The 21,336-nt window shown below is 40.8% G+C and overlaps 1 long non-coding RNA gene across 1 annotated transcript; it reads right to left on the minus strand.

The window, feature by feature from the left end:
• Positions 1-2,584: 2,584 nt before the first annotated feature.
• LOC116691719 (uncharacterized) lies at positions 2,585-20,543 on the minus strand. The gene is made up of 3 exons (XR_004332536.1): positions 20,531-20,543; positions 9,243-9,245; positions 2,585-2,667 (listed from the first exon to the last, which is right to left on the minus strand). It is a non-coding gene; the product is annotated as an uncharacterized LOC116691719 (long non-coding RNA).
• Between the last annotated feature and the right edge of the window lie 793 nt (positions 20,544-21,336).

Below are 21,336 nucleotides of genomic sequence, written 5' to 3' on the forward strand. Positions count from 1 at the left end.
GATATTGATTGCTGCTGGAATGCTTACCCTCCATCCTGCGCTGTACTTACATAAGCAGTCGTCGTACAGGGTCCTTGCTCATGCTGTAGCGCCTCGTCTGTGATGGAAGCTTCTGGCTTCGCTCAATTGAAGGAGAATTACAGCAAAAATATTTTCTTTTAGAAAGTTAACATCAATAACATTGAAGTGGTATAGTTCATTGAGCTCACATTCATTTACCCTCATTTTTCTTTACAACACCCCTCGTTGATCCATTTATTATAATACCTACTATGAAGTCATCTCTGGAAGGGTAATCGTTAATTTCATATTTTTAGAGTTGCAGATATTTAGAGGGAGAAATCGGAAAAAGTAAACTATTGAGCTTGAATAAACTTGCACTCTTAAATTCTCCTTAAATACTCAGTGTTCTTGTGCCATTTCAAATGCACTAGTCTGGATCAATGGAAGTAAATTCCCAGGACAATTCCTGACATCCATGCCCCCAAATGGTTTTTCTCTTTACTTTCCACTCTTTGTTTGTTGCCGTTCTTAAACTCCCTTTGTCATATGAAACAACAACAGTCTTCAAGCTATCAAGCTAAGCGCTGAAAATGGCAAGTTTTGAATAGGTTTTGGTTTGTGCATCAAGGCTGGTTCTTTAAGGGAATGATTAAAGATTTACAAAGAATATGTTTGTGGAATTTACTAGCTTTCTGGGACGTTTTGGGACCGATTGGAGGAATGGCTTTGGACGAAGCACACACGGCAATAGAGCAAATTATATTTAACCATGTATCCAGCTAAAATAGCTCACGTCACTGCACAACAGTTACATGCAAATGATCCACCAAATTAAGTTCCTTGTCGGGACTATTTTGCAGATACACTGTTGCTCTGTCCGGAGCTTAACGCTGCCCAAGATGATTGTGATTGGTTTAAAGAAATGCAAACAACCAAGAGTGTGTAGCCTAACAGGGCTGTGGAGGTAGGCAATGCGAGACTACAAATGAACTAAAAAGCATGTTTTGGTTTCTTGAAGCAGCAGCATTTTAAAGACCTGCTTTTGCTCCCTTACAATATACCGTAGCAGCATTGAGTTATATAGTGAATGACTGTAAGCTGAAATCAAACAGCATCTCTAGCTTGGAGGGCAATCAAATGAAAATGTCTCACAGGATCTGCTTGATATTTTTAAGAACTCACTGCATTGCTCCTTTCCAGATGCAGCTATGTCTTCGGAGAACTGTAATCAGTCATCTGAGTGTTTGTGCTCTGTCTTTACAACATGCAAGCACATTCTAGTGGGGTTCATCAGTGGAAGAATGTGACTGACTTCACAAGGATTTTTACAAAAGAACACTTCATCTTTCACTTCAACACTTTTTCATGCACGCACAAATAATGCCATCATGGCATCTGTTGTTGATCCTTACTTATCAGCCTCATTTTGTTCACATTAAGACATTATCAATGACTGGGCAATATCTCACTGAACTATGGAGCAATTGGAACATTCTTCATTTGTGCTCATATTATATTAAAATTCAGATAAATTATCACATTAATGCAAGCAACCAGTTTTCAGTGAAACTATTGGCTGGTTTGTCATGAAGTTTGGTGCATACGTTCATGTCCCCCTCAAGTAATACAATTGGGGATCCCTTAAATGGGATGAACTGGACATTGAGAACATTAACATAGCAGCACATACACATACTGTATTTGTTTTATAAATACAGATACAGTAGAGTAACTGCGTTCTGAGCAGAGAATAAAGACACACTCCTTCTGTGTGTATTGTAATCCAAGTTTCTGTGTTCTCTGTTTTGACAGTTGGTCTGGCCATGCGTGGCAATCCCAGCCTGCTGGGATATTTTGGTTTCAAACCAAATACCTTAAAAAATAATGACGTTCACGTTAGCCTCAGCTGTACTTTGTACTTAGCCCTAATTAGCAAATGTTAGCATGCTAATGTGCTAAATTAAGATTGTGACCTTAGTTAACATTATATCTGCTAAACATCAGTATGTCAAAGCAACACTATGCAACTTTTCCCTTTTCGGTCTTCCAACAGGTTGTCTCATTGGAACTGCGCGTTGCTTGATCGCCAACTTGGTCCTTGACTTGTCCCCCAACTCGGCCCCCCTGCAGGCATAGTGTTTCTTTACCATTAGACTCACAACCTACGTTCAAAACGGCGACCAGTTGTCTGCTTTAGATATGAGTTCATATTTCCTGCCGCTGCCAAGGGCGCTAATTTATCATATGCGTCTGTGGGTTGTATTGAAGCAGAGATCTTCAACAGGGGGTCCAGGGCCCCTAGGAAGTCCTCAGAGTTAGAGCAAGTGGTCCAGTAAATTGCGTAAAAAATGTATTGTTTTGAAAATCTATTTTATCAAAAATTTAAATAAGTCTGAAAATATACATAAATATGGATGCAACATTGTAATGGCAAAGATAAATTTGAATTTGTGAAGAAAAAACACACAGCCATACACATAAGCTTAAGGAGTCGCTGTGCTGTCCAGGTAGATGTTTAACATTAAAACATGATGCATAAATAAATCCATGTGTTTTGATCCATTCTGCCCAGTTTAATATGCAACTCAAATGTATACAATCTATGCGGTCCCTAATCTGTCTGTCTTTCAGCTTAGGGGTCCCTGGCCTAAAAGACGTTGAAGTCTTAGAGGACAGGACAAACAACCAACATCGTTATGGTTTGGAGGACGTGTTGGGATACTGAACAATTTTGAGCATGTTAGCATTTAGCTCAATGCAGCTGCACTGAGAGGGCATCCTCACAAAATTGCTAGTATGACTGTAGAGTTTTTAAATATGTCTGCATGTGTCTGTAAATATATATATATATATATACACACACAATAATAAGCGGTCGAAGATGGATGGATATATATATATATACACACACCACACACACACACACCGTTCAAAAGTTTGGGGTCACCCAAACATTTGTGTTTCTGAAAGTCACACTTATTCACCACCATACGTTGTGAATGAATAGAAAATAGAGTCAAGACATTGCAAGGTTAGAAATAATGATTTGTATTTGAAGTAACATTTTTTTTACATCAAACTTTGCTTTCGTCAAAGAATCCTCCATTTGCAGCAATTACAGCATTGCAGACCTTGGCATTCTAGCTGTTAATTTGTTAGGTAATCTGGAGAATGCCCCCCACGTTCCAGAAGCAGCTCCCACAAGTTGGATTGGTGGATGGGCACTTCTTGCGTACCATACGGTCAAGCTGCTCCCACAACAGCTCAATGGGGTTCAGATCTGGTGACTGGCCACTCCATTACCGATAGAATACCAGCTGCCTCCTTCGCTCTAAATGTTCTTGCACAATTTGGAGGTGGGGTAGGGTCATTGTCTGTGTAGGATGAAATTGGCTCCAATCAAGGTGTCCACTGGGTATGGCATGGCGTTGCAAAATGGAGTGATAGCCTTTATTCAGAATCCTTTTACCTGTACAAATCTCCCACCTTACCAGCACCAAAGCACCCCAGACCATCATATTACCTCCACCATGCTTAACGATGGCGTCAGGCATTCTTCCAGCATCTTTTCATTGTTCTGCGTCTCACAAACGTTCTTTTGTGATCCAAACACCTCGAACTTGGATTCATCCCGTCCACAACACTTTTTCCAGTCTTCCTCTGTCAATGTCTGTGTTCTTTTGCCCATCTTAATCTTTTTCTTTTATTGGCCAGTCTCAGATATGGCTTTTTCTTTGCCACTCTGCCCTGAAGCCCAGAATCCGCAGCCGCTCTTCACTGTAGAGTTGCACTGGTGTTTTTTGCGGTACTATTTAATTAAGATGCCAGTTGGGGACCTGTGAGGAGCTGTTTCTCAAACTAGAGACTCTAATGTACTTATCTTCTTGCTCAGTTGTGCAACGCGGCCTCCACTTCTTTTTCTACTCTGGTAGAGCCTGTTTGTGCTGTCCTCTGAAGGGAGTAGTAACACCGTTGTAGGAAATCTTCAATTTCTTAGCAATGTCTCGCATGGAATAGCCTTCATTTCTAAGGACAAGAATAGACTGTCGAGTTTCAGATGAAAGTTCTCTTTTTTCTGGCCATTTGAGGTTTAATTGACCCCACAAATGTGATGCTCCAGAAACTCAATCTGCTCAAAGGAAGGTCAGTTTTGTAGCTTCTGTAACGACCTAAACTTTTTTCAGATGTGTGAACATGATTGCCCAAGGGTTTTCTAATCATCAATTAGCCTTCTGAGCCAATGAGCAAACACATTGTACCATTAGAACACTGGAGTGATAGTTGCTGGAAATGGGCTCATACACCTATGTAGATATTGCACCAAAAACCAGACATTTGCAGCTAGAATAGTCATTTACCACTTAGCAAGTTATAGAGTGTATTTCTTCAAAGTAAGAATAGTTTAAAGTTATCTTCATTGAAAAGTACAGTGCTTTTCCTTCAAAAATAAGGACATTTAATGTGACCCCAAACTTGTGACGGTAGTGTATAAGAGTAATATACAGTAGTAGTAGTAGTAGTAAATATGTCTGTTAAATATATGAAGCAAGACGTCAACCTGCATCGAAATAAGAAGTCATGAAAAGTTGGTTAACAGGCCTGTAGATTTGTGATGCCACAGCCTGCTGTTAGTTGTGTAGTTTAGTACTTCATTCTGTTCTCACCTTGGTTGAGTTACAAGACAAATGTGCAGCTTTGATCAGCGAACATGAACCGATCAAGCTTCTGTCAACAAATCATTTTCCTACGTTATGTTCTACCAAAACAACCGCACATATATAATACGTGTAATATGTTGCAACTAACAAATGCGATGAGCACAACAAGAACAATGATGTGCGATCGTGAGCTGTGAGTGTGCTGGTTTTCATTGGGACCAGCTGATTCCAATGATTAGTTTCTCTTCTTTCCCATTTTCTAATCAGCAAAATCAGCTGATAAAGCTTTTTTTTGGAATGAAACCCAACATGTCAATGTCTATGGCAAAATATTGCCTTTTCTGTTCTGTAGTTACATGAACAAATGCTATGTGTCTTACAAAACTGTGCTTTCCCAGACAGAAAAACATTGAATTGACAGGGGAAAGCATGACTTTAATGGATTTTTAATCTTTTTGTCCAATCTGTTGTCACAATTTCAAAACTCTTAACACAGTTAGCCCAACATAAGTCTGTTCAGGCCATACCATTCACACCATGCATTGTTTCCACAAAACATGCAGACAATTAACCCATTTCTAAAATGTTACTCTCTTCTTTACATACAAGCTTGCACAATGCCAAAATTACGTCTTTTTTTATTTTTGTTTTTTTCAAAAATGCTTGCACACAACTCGTGATAATTAACGATATAATATTCAAAACGTTTAATATTTTGAAAGGAATAGTGAGCGGGTCAAACTCAGACACCAATATGTCTAGATACAGTATGTTGTCCATTGATCTTGTTTAACAATATCTTGTCTATAGTGAGTTATAGTATGTTACTCTACATGTAAACATGAGTTACAGTGCTGATACTGTGTTGGATATCACTGGGGTCATGAAGTTGGAGGCTAATCAAATCCTACATGAAACCCTTTATGTATGGATAAGGCATACCAAGCGTTTCCATCCAAGCTGCATAGCGATGAGAACATGTGGGCAAATGCTGAAGATCGCATGGATTACAAGATTTTTGCATTTTTTTTCCCCTTTCTGTGCCTTTTTTGTTTCACTCTAATTGTGTATTTGACAAATTTTGAACCAATCGCCACATAGGTTGGATTATGTGTTGATCACTGACTGCAATTGCCTGTTGCTAATAAATCTTTTACTTTGGCAATTCTGTCATTTTTCTACTGTACGTTCTATAAAGTAAAGATGACCCATTCATTTTTACATAGTTTGTTGTCAAAAATGCAAACGTTTGACCCTTAAGCCAATAATATAGGGTGGTCATGTAAAGTAGCCTAAAAGGAAACTTAATTACAAAGCAATTGATTTCACTGTGTCTTTTGAAAAGTAATGCAGCTTTTTGTAATGTCATCAACTGTTAGTATGTAGAAAGTGTTTGTGCTATGATTGACTAGAGAGAAAAACACGCTAGTGTTTTGACAGAGTTAAATTATGACGAAAGGTTTTTTTGTGCGTTTTGAAATTTAGAGAGGGTATTTAATAAACAAGCAGAACATCCACTATTTAAATCACATTACTTCATTGATCCCCTCGGGGAAAATATTTAACCAATTGTGTGAGGTATGTGGGCTGCTGTGTTTTGAAAGAGTTTCGAAAAAATATCTTAAGTACAGCTAAATGCTCGTTAGCAATTTAAAAACACTGTAATAGACTTTAATTTGTATGAAAATGTTATACATTTGTAACTTAATACTAAAATGAACATCAGCACAATCAAAGTAACTTTCCAGTAGGATTTATATCTATTAGAAAGCCTGATCAGCTTCAGTGTGCAGTTCCTGTAATAAAGTTGCTCACGGCAGTGGCAGAACCCGGCACCCTCCCTCCCTTCTTCCCGTCTCCCTGGTGTCTCTCCTTCCAGTCACCCTCTCCCATTCCCAGGCTCTGAATTTGGGTGTCCCGCAGGGAATTCAAGTAGCACATCGGGTCGGCCACTCAATACCCCCTGTTTAAAGGGATTCATTGCAGACTAATTGGGATAACATGGCTGGAAATGTTGACCTTGGTATTTCTAAACAAGGTTTCAATTAACTTGTAATAAGGCCAAGCACCAGGCCCTAGACGGATCCTCCACAAGCAGAAGGAAATGCGAAACATGCCCCAGTCGATGGTTGGCTTTTCTTAACTTTGATTAATCACTCGGAGAGTGAGCAAGTGGGACTGGTAAAATAATTAGAAGGGAAAACACGCTGTGCTTGCCCGCAGTAGCGTTTAGACCAAAGATTGAGTTACTGAAGGATATGTCAAAATGTCTTCTGTTCCCCTATTACATACAAATAAAGCACATTTTTGTTCTTACTTTTGTATCTAATGAAAACCAATGCTTTCATACCTCCCACACACAGACATTTGTTGGAGCCTATTTCACAAGACTTCCGTTTATTTATTTCTCTTATTTGAATAATGAAATCTTGTTCATTTGAAGTGGGAGACGAAAGAATTTGAATTGTCTTTTAATGTCTTAACTATGTTGCTCCCACTGAGGATAACCTTATTCCAACCACGATTCGGTTTCTTTGAATGTCAGAATGTGGTGTTTCCCCGTTTTTGTATAATACAATCAGAAAAAAAACAGCTGGTGACCTCTGTTGTCCAAGGTGTGACTGTAATCGAGTACCGTCCAAATACATACTGCAGATATGTTTGATCTGTTTTTAATAATGACGTGTCCCAAACAATCTGCCATTAATTTTTTTTCTGAACAAAAGCCTCCTTAAACCACATGCTAAACTGGCTCTGACTTACAAAACTGATACTTTGAGGAAGTTTATTATTTCACATTATATTGTGTACAGGCTCTTAGATCTCGGTGCCAGTAGCCCTGATCCAGCAGGCCTAAAAATGGGCTGCCAGAGTTTTTCGATTTTGGTACAGGAACTGATCTGAGCCACCTGATGAGAGACAGAGTGAAGTTCTGGCTAAAGATGGGCCTTTGCCCTGCTGCTGAGTCAGCGCGTCTTCCTTCTATTATGCATCAGGTCATTTGGAGCCACAGGACACCAGCTGACCTGCGTTAAATTATCGTTAATTCATAAGGCAATAGTGGGTGGAATTTCTGTGGGCTGCTCCGGTCACAGGAAGACACGAAAACGACGGGATGAGGAGATAGACTCGCAAGATTAAGCTAAAAGTCAATGAAAGCGGACGCTGAATTCTCTCTCCCTTTCATGTTGCTCTGATATCACCAGGTTGACAGTTTTGTGTGTTTGGCTTCCTCTTCGTCTTCTTCTCTCCCTACCTCCTCCTCAACTTCCTCCCTAATTCTTCTTTCCTGCTATTTCGAATGATCATGAGTCCGAAGAATGTCTTTCTGCAAGTGTTTAACACGCTGGTCTTTGAAGCATGGTCCAAGTGGCTGCTTTGTCTGTGCTTTGTTGTTCTAAATGCTAGCTGTATTAAATCACCTCCCAGTCCCCGGCCTGTGTGCTTCATCTTCTCCAAAACTCCATCTCCATTCTCAGGGAGGAAGTCCTGTTCTGCACTGCAGAGGCTGTCGAGGGACTTGGCATATTTACACAGGTTTTTAATCCAATTCTAAGAGCACCGTGACACTTTGAATACAGATTTTTGTTGCTTTTGGAGCAGTTTTCTTTAGCATACTGTATATCGTCACACTAGAGACAGGAGCTGACAGAAAGAGAGCAGGTTGCTTCTTTGTCACTTCCAATAACTACTTCCTACTTCTCCTCTCTTGTTTAATCTGAGCCTAAACACATGTTGCCAAATGGGAGATGATGGAACAGAGCTTTAACTGACCAACTGTAAGATGCTCTTGTTGCAGATGATGGAAAAGAGCTTTAAATGACCAAATATGAGATGCTCTTGTTGCAAACTATATTCCACCCATCCACCCATCTTTGTCCGCTTATCTGGTATTGGGTCGTTGGGGCAGGAGCTCCAGCGGGGGACCCCAAACTTCCCCTTCCTGAGCCACATCAACCAGCTCCAAGTGGGGGATCCCGAGGCGTTCCCAGGCCAGGTTGGAGATATAATCCCTCTACCTAGTCCTGGGTCTTCCCCGAGGCCTCCTCCCAACTAAATGTGCCTGGAACACCTCCCTAGGGAGGCGCCCAGGGGGCATCCTTACCAGATGCCCGAACCACCTCAACTGGCTCCTTTCAACATGAAGGAGCAATCTCCTGCTCCATTGCCCCTCACTCGCAAACAAGACGATGATATTTGAACTCCTTCACTTGGGGTAAAGGACTCATTCCCTACATGGATTCAGGACTCCATTGGCTTCCTGCTGAGAACCATGGCCTCAGATTTAGAGGTGCTGATCCTCATCCCAGCCGCTCCACACATGAACTGCGAACCAATCCAGTAAGTGCTGAAGGTCACAAGTCAATGATGCCATCAGGACCACATCATCTGCAAAAAGCAGCAGTGAGATCCCCAGCCAACCAAACTGCAACCCCTCCCCACCCCAACTACGCCTCAATAGCTTGTCCATAAATACTACAAACAGGATCGGTGACCAAGCGCAGCCCTGCCGGAAGCCAACCCTTATCTGAAACGAGTCTGATTCTGTCATACAGAGATGGGATGGCCCTGAGAAGGGACCCCCTCACCCCATACTCCCGCAGCACCTCCCATAGTGTCTCCCGGTCATACGCCTTCTCCAGATCCAGAAAACACATATAGACCGGTTGGGCATACTGCCAGGCTCCCTCCAACATCCTTGCGAGAGTGAAGATCTGATCAGTTGTTCACAACCAGGACGGAATCCGCATTCTTCGACCCGAGGTTCGACTATCGCACTATCTATATTGTCCAAGGAAAATTCTGACTATACAGAAGAATCTAGTGTTACATTTTAGTTAAAAATGAGGACTGATCCAAGGTACGAATCAAACCATGTTCTAAGGAAATTTGCATTCTCAAATGAAACCAGTGGTTGTAAATAGGCTAGATTTAGTACTCCACTTAATAACAATTTTGAGATTCTTGTACTTTTCAAGTATTTCTAATTTATTCTTTTTTATTTTACCTTGACATTTCAGAGGGAAATATTCTTCTACTTTTGACGCCATTACATTTATTTGACAGCTAAAGGTAATCACTTTTCAGATAAAGAGTTTATGTGAAAATATAAAATTTTACATGCAAATGATAAACTCAACATATTGTTAAATATTAAACCAGATTTCCCAACTTCTTTGGCTTGGGACCCTCTTGCAAATATGCAGTGTGTTGGGGCCCCTTGTGGCCCAAGACATTTCCTCTTTAAAGATTTATTTCAACTCCAAAAATACGAAAGGATACCAAAGATAAAACAAACTTTTCTTTGCTGCCCCATTAATCATCTCACCATTGCTCAGATTTATCTTGTTACCCTTTGGAGAAACCCCACACCAAACTACTTTACTCTATTTAATTTAATTCATATTTTTAATTTATACTTTTTGTGGATCCCCAGTGGGGAAATTACATTTTTTTTCACTCTGTTGTTAGAACACACAACACACAGGCCTGAAATACACACACATGCTCAGGCCCTATACATGCGTTAATGGATAGATGTCAGTGAGGGGGCTGTGACACGCGCCTTTGGGTGGGTGAGGGGAGGGGGGGGGGGTTCAGTGTCTTGCTCAAGAGTTCCTTGGTAGTGCCCAGGAGTACTTTGCTCTGTACAGGAGTACTTTGCTCTTTGGTCCGAGGGGGGATTTGAACCAGCGACCCTCTGGTTCCGAACCCAACTCCCTACGCACCCCAATGTATATGAAGTGGTTAATAGTAGCTCCCCCTCCAATCTCATAAAATCATAATAATATATCTGTCATAGGAATACTTTTACTTTTATACTAAGTACATTATGCTGATACTACTTTTATTGAAGTAAGATTTTGAATGCAGCACTTTTATTTGTAGTAGAGTATTTTTACATTGTTGCATTGTTACTTTAACTTAAGTAAATGATCTGAGTACTTCTTCCACCAGGGCCTGGAACACACCCATTCCTCAGTTTAACAGCGTAATTAACTTTGCATTAATGGAAAGCACAGTGGCTTGTGTTTGCTTTTTATTCCCAAACATTTACATTTGATTCTTTTTACAGACAGTCTTATAAAAGACTGTGAAATGATGGAAGGGCTATAGAGGACATGCAGTAAACCGGGTAAAGGAAACACACCTTTCTTTTACAGCTGAGGCATAAACAGTAGTTTATGGTTGGAGTTTTACTGTCATATTGCACAAGCAGGCAGGCAGGCCCCCTTAAGGAAAGCGCTTTAGCTTTGGCTGAGGTAGATGCTCTTATGAAATGATTGGATCTTTTACTCCTAGACATTAATGAATTACATGCAGGGTAAAGGTGCTTGAAGGCACAGATCAACAAGGATTGGTCCACTCCAAACTCCCTTTAACTTTTGATATTCCCACGCTATGTAGACTATGTATAACAATGATTATTCAATTCAGCTGCTTTCATTTTTTAGAAGGCTACATTTTTCACTGGACCAGGAATAGATGCTACCACAGCAGATAACTATCTTAACTTTAAAGAGAGCTCTCCTCCAACTGCCAGTGGTCTGAGGAAAGATGAGCCGCTCTTATCAGCTCTCTCAGCGCACAGCCTTCACCTCTGCCTTATACACACCGGTATCTGCCATTTGTCAAATAGCTACCCTAATTTTATGGCTTTACCACTCTTTGTGTGCGTCTCTTCACCTGTGATAGCGTTCAAAGGTGCATCCATCCAAAGATAACAGTTTACAGTAGTTAATTGGTGATTAAACGACTAGATGTCCTTGTAAAATGTCGCTACCTGTGTTGTGGTGTTTAAAAGAAAGTTTTTCAAAGATGTAAAGCATTTCATTGGGTTTTAAAGCAAAGTGTTTGCTTTACGGGCGTTTATAGGTCTGTCGGCAATTATATAAAAACCTGTAAAAATGGATGGCATGACATGATATATTGGACCACTTTAGAGTGCACAGCATCACTAATTATGAGGATATTTTTGCTTTTAAGTCTCCAATTAAATCTTAAATTAGATGTAACCTGATCCTTTAAATTTGAGAGGCGCTGGTAGGTGCACATTGGTGTAGTCTATATCCACGATGGTCCACTTCCGGGATTGCTCTGGTGCCTTTTCTTTTCACTGATGTCTCTTACCTTCCGCTTTCTTTGGGTCAGAATTTTAAACTCTGGTGGATTTCTGAGGACTATGGTCACCTGGTCCTCAGATCTCTGCAGGGTAAATCCTGACAGCTAGCTAGACTATCTGTCCAATCTGAGTTTTATATTGCACGACTAAAACAACTTTTGAACATACACGTTTCACCAAATCAAGTTCCTTCGCCAGGCTATTTTGCAGTGGCACATGATTATTGTGATGGGTTTAAAGAAAAGCCAATAAACCAGGGCAGGTTTTTCACCTATCCCAGAATGCAATGTCCTCCACCGTCCTCCACAGCATCTTGGAGGATGGTCTGGTAAAGCAAGACTACAGAGCCAGGTGAGCTGTTTCCAGTCTTTAAGCTAAGCAAAGCTAACCAAACGCTAGCTGAAGTCTTCTATTGAATCTTCTAACCTAAGTCTCCACCAGAAAGTGAATATGCGTATTTACCTAAATACCAAACTATTCCTTTGTTGTGGGAGTAAAACTTTCTTCTTCTTTCAAGTTCAGTGAACCTCAGCATCTTCTTTCTAACTTTCTTTCAAGTGGTCGACCATGGCATGATACTGATCTCCTCGTCCACCCCAAGTTTCTCTCTTGCTGTCACTTTCAGAGGCGTTGAGACTTTACACCAGGGACACGTCTGCCAATGTGAGATTTGCAGCCACCCTAACCTCAGCCAGAGCTATAAACCCATGTAATTACATTTTAAGCAGCATTGGCTGGTTGAAATACCTCGAGTAATTAGTTTTGTTTTTCCACTCTTCCTATAATCTTCTCCTTTTGTGTATGGGTTTGGAGCATGAGCTGGAGAGAGAAACAGAACAAGTCGGTAGGTAATGTGGAATGAATTAAAAAAAAACTGACGTAGTTGGATGTAAGAATAGAATGATCGCTTTCATCCCCCAACACACGCACACACACACACACCCCACACCACACACACACACACACACACACACACACACACACACACACACGCATTCACACAGACCACCTGAAATGTGTTTCGGGGGTTGTTTCCTTTGATTAGGAGTGTTATGGGAGTGCTGTACAAATATAAAAGCTGTCCAGACGGTTTTATGGTGTTTATTTGTGGTACCACCTGTGTTTCCATACAGAAGAATGAGCTTGCGATGGTGATGAGGAACATGGAGTGTAAAGAAAGTACAGTGTGTGCTGTGCTGGCCAGTCGAGAGCCAAAAACATGCCTATAAAATACATCTTAATCTGTTCCTGCTTCGGGAGGGACCAGCAAATCCTCAACTCGGCCTGGCTTTTAATTTGTTAGAAATCTCCATGGAGCAGTTGTCACTGGGCTTTCAGAAGGTCCCTTAGAGACTCCCGCCACCCCACCGCCCCTGCCTGTCCTCCTCCTTGCCTCTTCCTCTCTCCTCATCTCTCTCTCTCTCTCTCCCTTCTCTGTCAAATATTTATAGCTGATGGCAGATAAGATTATTTCAGCCTCGAACCTCTCAGTGCCAGCTGCTGCAGACCTTTGCTCACAATAAAGCCTAAGATGAGTTCCAGGCAGGGGGAAGATTGTTTTATTTGGAGCTCATCCTAGACCTCTATTGATAGGTGGGTGAGGCGCAGAAAAGCAGTACACCGCTCACTTTTTTTGCCTCAGCGCATCGTCGCTGACTCTTATCTTGAAATGTGGGGAATTCTCTTCCTTTCATACTCAAAGGTTTTTTGGTTTTGAGCACAGACTGTGGCTTCAACCCTGGTGATGTTTTCAGGGTGAAACACACAACCTTTTTTGTCGTGAGGAAGTGCTGTTAGCACACACCTGTTTGCCAGTTCAGGGTCCTCACACATTTTTCTTCACTGCCAGGGATTTTGTGAAACATGTGTGACGATTTGCTGAGTGTATGTAAACGCTGACCACAGTACATTTGAGAGCATTCAAAGATGATCCCTAATTCAACTCAGATGCTTTACATTTTTTATTGTTTGTTATAAACGATTTTCCATAATTCGAAACATCATTAAACAGGCTGATGCGTGTCTATTTTGAAGTTTGATCAAACAGGAAGTCTTTCATGAAGCTGGATACATTTGGAGTATTTCTACTTTTTACATGTACATTTGTCAGAGTGAATCGGTGTCAGTGTCTCTTTATGAAAGGAATAAATCACCATGCTGAAATGCCAGGGCTAATCCAGCTGAACACACTACAACCTGTCATAGTTGGACCCAAAATGGCCTCCTAGCCAGTCAGCTCATGAGTGGAAAATTAATCTTGTTTAATAAAATAGAACGCCATCTGGGAATTGCAGTCAAAATTGTTACAATATGTGAAAAAGCCGTCCCAAAAAAGTTTTACTAACCTCAAGCAACCCTGGAATTTCTGTGGCTGCACAAACAGTTTTGAAGCACACACTGCGGCAGATGCACACAAACGAAAATGATAGCAGCATTTTATCAAGATGTCTTTCAGCAACTGCAATGGAACTAGAGCATTAAAAAAAAATCCTGGACATCTTCAGTGTGCACAGCACAGGTGGCATAGTGGTGTCTAATCATATCTTACAATTTTATTACACAGCTTATGTAGTTGTCCTCAATCAGAGTTCATTCAAATAATAACTGCAAGTGGAAGTTCAGAAGCAATATGAGGCAATGCATGGGTGTTGGCGTTGTCAGTCTTATCAGCTGTGCAGGGCTGTCCGCCCAATGAGATAGCACATGGATGTGTATTTTGTTGTCACCAACAATAGAAAATTCACTGGGTGGATAGAATAGACTTTGCCCCATATTCTCAATGTTATGGATGGCACATAAATCTTTACTGTTGACGTGTTTAGAGGACTGACAACACTGAGAGACATGTGAGACATTATCAGAGCTACTGTCTATTGATTTCCTAAAGTGAATTTGAACCTTTTTTTCACTCTTGCTTCCTGATTAAAGGACTCTTGCACTGTCCATATCTGCAAAATAAAGTACTTATCTGTTTCACCTCATTCTATTGCTTTATCAGTGTCATTCAAGTAGCCCTAATAAAAAAATAACTGTAATATTCAAAGAAGCCTGGGCCGTCAGGGCCAGCAAGGCCTTGTCTGCTGGCCAAGAGATTGTCAGAATCAGAATTTCTTTTTTTTAAATAATTATATATGCACATTCATTTCTAATATACTGTATATACACATATTAATTAATGTCATATGTATTTTACTAAGTCCGTTCCCACACGTCTGATACCGTAGTTTCATTGCTACTCTTTCCCTCAGTTGTGCTGCTTCAAGTGCATCTCATAAATTAGAGCTTTTATCCAATCAAATTTCTTCCCTGTGCTGTCTACATGTGGAAAATCTACTCTGAGGGCTTCAATATTTCGAGTGAATCCCTCTGCTGATCAAGCAAATGGGGACGATGTAGCATATTCTTGGACAGGCCGGAGCCTTTCTAGCTGGCCTAGCCAACTACGTTGGTACTTTTTCCGACCGGTTAGCCACATTGCTGTAGCAGTAACGTTAGTTCAAGTTTGTTTAGAGTATTAGATGTGGGCACCTGGGTAGCTCACCTGGTAGAGCAGGTGCCCACATGCAGAGGTGCGTGGTCACGGGTTCAACTCTGACCTGCGGCCGTTTGCTTCAGGTCATTTCCCCTCTCTCTCCCCTTTCATGTCTTAATAATGTTTAAAAAAAAGGCCTGAAATGCCCAAAAATAACCTTTAAAACGTAGTTTTTCTCCAAATGATGAGCAGCTTTTGGTAAGTGTAATTTTCTGCATTTCTGTCAAACTAGTACAGTGTCCATTTAAAATGTGCCTGTTTGGAATTGGCCAATTGCTTGGTCTGTGTTATTGCTGCTTGTAGAATTCTTCAAAACAAAATTGTACCCCAAAATTACTTAGAGAAGGACCCCAAACCACTTGCAACTCCACTGTATAGCCTACTACTGACTTACAGTGTAGGCTACATCTGTATCAGAGAAAGACATTGTTCCACTACTTTTACTTGACAGAGAACGTTGCAGATTTAGAATTTGATCACAAAATATCACAATGAAATTTTGGAGTAATCAGAAACTAGCGTCATAGACTCGTGGCAGTCACTCAGGGCTACCTACCTGGCCCGTTATGAGAGCTAATCAGCACATATCTGCCACCATCAATCATCGGAAGCATACATAGAAGCATACATTTTAGTGTTGTCTCAACACTTGTGGCTTGGCAGTTAACTGTGAAGTATGGATTTGATTCACGGGATATTTTGGTGACGGTAATGTGATTAGTGTTACAAGTTAGAAGTAGACTTACTCAACTGGACCTAGTATGAGTCTGATTAAAACTCTTTTGCCCGGTTATCTCCGGGATTGTCTCGCATTGTTGTTGTGGGTTTGTTTTTGTTTCATTGGTAATTACATTCATTTTGACTATATGTGATGCAGCATCCTCCCATTCTGTGTGAAAGTGATGGCTTCAGTCACCGTGTATTCATGTCTCTGCAATAGTGTATTAATACTCTCCGTTTGTTGAGCCTTGTGTTAAATCACTTTATTGCGCACAAAAATGTTCTGGTGTCATGGTGGTTATTCAAAGGTGGTTCAATTGCTGTGGGATAGTACTGAAGGCCTAGGTGTAAAATACAAGGCCCGCCACTGCAGGAAGCACATACAGCAAAGCACTTCATTCACTTCAATGGACTAATAGACTGCATTTATATAGCAGAATTTCACAGCAACAGTTTTCAACAACTATTCAAAGTGCTATTCCATAGTACTGGACCATTCACCATTCACACACATTCATAAATAGGGGGCTGAGGCTGCCAAGATGCCCCCTGCTCATCAGATAATCCTTCACAAACATTCACACAGCGATGGCGCAGCATCAAGAGCACTTTGAGGGTTCAATGTCTCGCCCAAGGACACTTTGACATGGGACTGCAGGACCAGAGATCGAACCACCGATTGGTAGACGACCGCTCTACCACCTGCCGCTCGCCACTTAACAATGTGTTCATGTTGTCCCTGTTTTATTTTATGGTATTAAAAGGAAAATGTATCACTGTCAAACAGAATCTTAGTTATCAATAATATTTGACCTATTGTTTCCAGGAACATTAACATTTATTTTATATTTATTTAATACATTATTTCTTTTACACATTATTTTGTGGCATTTTTTGAGGTCATTCTTAACCAGTTAAAAACATGGATTTTAACAAAATGGGGTTGATTTAGCTGCATTATTACATTTTGCTGGATTCCATGTGGGAAATACATTCTTGAAAATCTATCTCTAACCCAAATGTTCTTAATGCAGCTTAATAAAAATGATCTTGTTACAAAAATTGCACGCACTTAAAGAAACACGTCTTTCAGTTATTGCACTCTGTCAATATAGACATTTTATGTTCATGTCTACTACCTTCTAGAGAATTGCTCTATGTGCATACTGTAATGTTGATGGAGTTTATAACGTCCAGACAGCTTCTCTTCCTGACTGGAGCCATCCATTTACCTCCGCTGTCTGCAGTCTGTTGACTCTTTCTATACTCATGTGTATACATCTGCTTGTCTACATGACAAGCACATCCACTCATCCACTCCCCACATGTGCATGTGGGGAGTGGACGGTATTGTGGGTAGGTTTTATTTGTGTTTTTTCCCTGTGTGTGTGTGAGAGAGAGAGATGGATATTTGCATTTTCCCTCAGATGATTGGACGGTGGCCTGATCAGCTTATGGTATAATGGCCGTCATTTTGACCAATCAAAAGCACTGGTTGGGAGCATAAAAAATAGCTGATTGTCAGCAGAGCAGGGCAGTACGTTCTTTGTGCGAGCAGATGCCCGTGATAAGGTAATGATAAGGCTGCTATCTGGCTTCCACATCGATAAGTTGACCACAACATATCATAGTCACCATCTAGGATGTGTCCTCTGTGGCCGACGGTCCGATGCTGATGACAGAACAGTTGGCAGGTCCATTAGAGCAATGAGGCCTGCAGACAAAGTGAGTGGTGGACAAAAAGGGTTCAGAATATAAAGTGCACCTGTTTAACTACTCTGGGATGGAGCTGAAGCTATAATATTGATTGCGGCGCGATAAGGACAGGTCGTTGTGTCAACAAAAAGTCGCGTCCTAATCCTTTGCATGTCAAAGAATATTGTACCAAAGGTGGGGTTTTTCCTTTTGCGGTACACTTTAACATCCATTGGCCATTTATTATTCCAAAATCAATCTTTTATATAAACTAATGAGTCTTATGCTCTTTTGTTTACTTTATGGATCTCTGTAAATATGCTCTGCTGGTCTCTGTTACATGGTCTCTTTCTCCTTCTCCCACCACTGACACCCACGTGACCGCCCAGCACAAAGCGAAATTGTCTATTGGTGCCATTCACCATCTTCTGGAAGGCACAGACTGCTACATAATTAAGGTATTACATACCGTATATTGTCGTAATTTTTGTTACATTTATATTTTTGTTTTATCTATTGTTTTGTCTTATTTTATCAGACGGAATAGCCAGCTACCAACCTTGTTTGGAAATCTCTTATTATCTTTTGAGATAAGGAGAAGAGTGCTGTGAGGCTCAAAGGGTATTAGAAGCAGAGCTCACTGATTGTCACTCAAACAAATCCCCACTGTCTTATTTACTTTATTAACAACATTTAGTTCTTAGACAACTGACACATTGACAGTAAAAAAAAGGAACAAGTCACATAATAAGGTGCCTAAAGATAATTCTGGAAGATATGTATTAAATTGAATGAGGTTAAACTACTTAGTAGCTGTAAATGATCTGCTTTTTAAAAGAAAACATTACAATTACTGCCACATATTCAAAAAATTCAAAAAATCATAAACCATATCTGGTAATAATTACCATGTTCACCACCTTAGTTTAGCATGTTCACATGCTAACAATATCTGACTAGCCCTAGACACAAAGTACATGAGGATGATGGGAATGCTATTAGTTTTGCAGATATTTGATCATAAACCAAAGCAGTGCACAAATAAAACATGATGGTGCTAGATGAAAAATCAGAATGTGAAAGAAGCCATTAAGTAGTTGTTGAGACATTTCACTCCAAACCATGGTAGTAAGAGTGTAAAATACAGGGGATTACCAAAGTCGTTAGAATTCATCCTATGGGCATCATAAATATCTATACCAAATTTCATGGCAAACTATCCAGTAATTTTGAAGATTTTGGTGGAACTAGAGGTGAAGTATGGGATGACCAAAGTCAGAAAACATCATTCTCTATGTCTGTACAAAATGTCATTGCACAAGCTGTTGAGATATTTCAGTTTGGACAGAAGTGGTGGACTGACCAATAGACTAATAGAGCGATTTTGCCATCCCTAAAAAGGGATGCATTAAATATATGCATGAAATGTTTTACTGGATACTGATTTTCAGTTTAGTAGTCATATGTTGAGCCAACTTTACTTGTAATGACATGGAGCAAGCACTTAAATCATTCAACATCATAGAGTATTTTTTAATAGCCACCATTTAACGTTTTACAGGGTGAAGCTCGTGCCACAACCTCAGTTGCTCAGTTGTCGCAGAGTGTCAGCTCACCCTAAACCTTCGTTGAGCCTCTGTTTGTGTTCTGGCTAGACATCGTCTATAATGAGCGCTGATTAGTTAACTTGTTTAAATGCCTCTGCTATTTCAGTCTCTGCTGCTCAGCCATCCATCCATCCATCCAGGCCCAGCCCCTCCGCTCTCACCCACCCTCCCACATGGGTGACATTCTTCTGAGGTGTCTGAGCCAGAGTTAGAGGCTACTACAGGGCCACAGGGAGCAGCCCTGCAGTTCAAGTTCAACGCCATGTAATATGTATTTTATGTACCAAATCTGTGTTAAATGTTGATGGGAAAAAACTAAATTTTAGTTTTCCTGCCCGTTTTTTTAAAGCACTCATATTATGCTAATTTTCAGGTTCATAATTGTATTTAGACGTTGTACCACAACAGGTTTACATGGTTCAATTTTCAAAAAATGCTGTATTTTTGTTATACTACACATTGCTGCAGCTCCTCTTTTCACCCTGTGTGTTGAGCTCTCTGTTTTAGTACTTCTGTTCTCTGTCTCACACATGCACAGTGGCTAGTTAAGGACTACTAGCCATTAAGAAGCAGAGTATGAGGGTGCACCATGCTAGCAGCTAGGTGAGCATCATAACGTGTTTTACAAAGTGACGCATGTGTCATGGAGTAATGGCTGGACTACAATGGAGCAATTTGTGAACAGTGTTCTCTGTTGGAGATTGCAAGTCCCTTTGGGGGGGACTTTTTCACTTTGTAAACCTATATCATGCACAAAAAAGAAATCTGACACGATGGTGTTATATATCTTCAAGACATTCAGCTTACATGTACTGTATTTCACTAATGGTCAGTTCGTCTTGACCTCTGTCTATCTCTTCTTCTTGTCCTCCCACTTTCTCCTTATTCTCTTTCTATTCTAACTCTCTACAGATGTGAAGAGGTGGAGTTGGGGCTCTACAGTCATCATGCTGCCTAGCCCTCCTCAAGCCACCTACACCAACTGGACCTCACCCACAGCCTGTTATTCTTTCCACTGGGAAGGCAAATAACTGTTAGAAGAGCAGGGAGGAGGGTCTGTCTTGGCCTCTTTTGGTCTGGGTCTTTTGACGCTGAGCGGTGTTTATTTGACAGTGCTCACCCGGTGGAACCATACATTTTAGCGACAGATTGGTCTCAAGTCCTGGAAATGACAATATTTTTTAAATTGAACCAGGTCTTGAGAAACAGGTCATGTGCAGGGTGTCTGGACTGAAATTGAAGTTGTTACACTCCAGACGACTTTTTTAAACACTAGACTACTGATGTTTCTCTAGCCCTTGTAGGATGTGTAATAGCATCCTTAAGGTGTCCAATATCCACTGACAAGAGCACTAAATCTGATAAACCAATACACAGCAATCTGAGGTCAAGTTTTCAGCATTACAAGTAGCAGAGACCCTTATCTTCTTGATTTCTCCCAGATCTAGCTGTTGTGTTTTTCTTGTATTTTGAGCAGGGCAAGTTTCTTACCTCAGTGTGTGTATATGTGTGCACTTGTGTTATAGTGCTCGCTTACAACTGTGTTCACCGACACAGTGCTTTCCTGTGACCGCTGAAGCCGTGGTGTTTATGCGCAGAATAAATAGGCTTTTATCTGATGGATGGAGGTACGTGTTGGCTAGTGTAGCGATGTGGAGGGGGTGCCCGCCTCCAGAGAGGCTTTAAGCAGGCCAAAGATAAAGACTCAGAAGTGATGGTCTCTCTGTGATGCCCTTTTGTGGGAGGAAATTTAATGGAAGTGGTTACATTGGTAGCAGATGGAGCAGTTTCCTGGATCTCAGTCACGGTAGAAATATTAGACTGCCTTCCACACACACACACACACACACACACACACACACACACACACACATATACACATACACACACACACACACACACACACACACACACACATACACACACTCCACCTTGTTAAATTTGTTCACCAGATTTACAGTACGATAGAGACAGAGGGATCGAACAGGGAAGTGTTTA

Source organism: Etheostoma spectabile, chromosome 6 (genome assembly GCF_008692095.1).
Source record: "Etheostoma spectabile isolate EspeVRDwgs_2016 chromosome 6, UIUC_Espe_1.0, whole genome shotgun sequence".
Lineage (NCBI taxonomy): Eukaryota > Metazoa > Chordata > Actinopteri > Perciformes > Percidae > Etheostoma > Etheostoma spectabile.